This window comes from Austrofundulus limnaeus, unplaced genomic scaffold (genome assembly GCF_001266775.1).
Source record: "Austrofundulus limnaeus strain Quisiro unplaced genomic scaffold, Austrofundulus_limnaeus-1.0 Scaffold89, whole genome shotgun sequence".
Lineage (NCBI taxonomy): Eukaryota > Metazoa > Chordata > Actinopteri > Cyprinodontiformes > Rivulidae > Austrofundulus > Austrofundulus limnaeus.
The window spans coordinates 1,322,182-1,323,990 of NW_013952491.1; the positions used below are offsets into that span (position 1 = coordinate 1,322,182).

Below are 1,809 nucleotides of genomic sequence, written 5' to 3' on the forward strand. Positions count from 1 at the left end.
GTGTGTGTGTGTGTGTGTGTGTGTGTGTGTGTGTGTGTGTGTGTGTGTAGGGAGGAAGTTCCTAATTGACTGGCTGTTAAAGCTTTTAATGAAGAGCAGGCCGCCTGCGCTCCAATTTACAGAGCAACGGTCATCAGGATGAAAAGAGACCAGAGAAGGAGGAGGAGGAGGCTTCAGTGTTTAGGAAATGTCAAAATAGAGTTCAGTTTACAGCTAACAATGCAATCTGAGAGCTGAAATGGTGAATTATTACCTGAAAATCAACAGAACAGAAGCTAAAAGCCAATAGAAGCAAATGTTTCAATGAGCTAAAATTGGCTAATTTGCAGCTAAAACCTGAAATTAGCTAAAGTAATGAAATTGTAGCTAAAACTAGTAAAACCATAGCCAAATGTTGCAAAACCATAGCTGAATCTGGTAAAATAGTAGCTAAAAGTTGCAAAACCATAGCTGAATGTAGTTAAATAGTAGCTAAAAGTAACTAAATTGTCACTAAAAGGAGCAAAACCATAGCTGAATCTGGTAAAATAGTAGCTAAAAGTTGCAAAACCATAGCTGAGTGTAGTTAAATAGTAGTTAAAAGTAGCTAAATTGTTGCCAAAAGAAGCATAACCATAGCTGAATGTAGTTAAATAGTAACTAAAAGTGGCAAATGTTTCTAAAAGTAGCTACATTGTTGCTAAAAGCATAACCGTAGCTGAACTTAGATAAATAATTGACATAAGTATCTAAATTATTTCTAAAAGTAGCTCAATTGTTTCTAAAATAGCTAAATTGTCGCTAAAACATGCATAACTGTAGCTGAATCTAGTTAGTAGCTAAAAGTAGCTAAATTGTTTCTAAAAGTAGCTAAATTGTCGCTAAAAGGAGCAAAACCATAGCTGAATCTAGTTAAATAGTAGCGAAAAGTAGCTAAATTGTCGCTAAAAGGAGCATTACCATAACTTAACTGAATAGTAGCTAAAAGTATCAAAATTTTGGCTAATTTTACAAGTAATTTTGGGAAAGCCTTGTTCAAATCTGTCCAGTAGTTTGAGATATTTTGCTAACAGACAGGAGAAGCTAACGTTTGTCTTTCAGCTGCAGGTGATAAAAACTTGAAAGTTAATCATGATTGCTCAGACGTTGGAGAATAAATTTGCACCAGGTTTTAAACCAAACCTTCATTATTTTAGACATTTAAGTTAAATTTTTGAAGGGAAATGAAAAGAGAAGAAACTTCAGAGCTCCTCGTTGTTTTTCTCAGGTTTTTAACGATGTTTAACGCAGCAGTTTCAATCCTTTGTTCTGAAAATCCTGCAGAAGTTCAGCTGAAGATGTTTTCTTTTCAGATCTGAAAGGTTTTCATCTGTAACTATCTGTTTTGAACTGAACCCATCAACACTGAGCAGAACAACGAGCTGCTGTTCGGCTGATTGTGAGGAAATAAAGAGAATGATTGACAGCTGCAGCAGGAGCTGAAGGCAACAACAGTTTGACTTCATCAGGTCGGCTTAAAGAAAAATGATCCAATTAAATGAAGCAAACAGAGCTGCTTCACCTGCTCAGTCTTTGAACCATTCCTCTCAGTAAAGATGTGATGTTTGGGTTTTTATCTTTAAAACTTCATCTGAAACATTCAAGATGAAACAAGGAAAATTAAAAAAGAAACATTGGAGCAAAAAAAAAAAACAGCTCCTATTTCTGCAGATGTTTGAATCGTATTTTCAGCTGCAGCTTCCTGCATTTAAAGTGTTTTATTAAACCATTTGTGTGTGTGTGTGTGTGTGTGTGTGTGTGTGTGTGTGTGTGTGTGTGTGTGTGTGTGTG

General features: G+C 35.6%; 1 protein-coding gene across 4 annotated transcripts in view; it reads left to right on the plus strand.

Moving 5' to 3' along the window:
* Nucleotides 1-1,809, plus strand: part of necab2 (N-terminal EF-hand calcium binding protein 2) — a 115,070-nt gene that overhangs the window by 82,521 nt on the left and 30,740 nt on the right. The window lies entirely within an intron of this gene.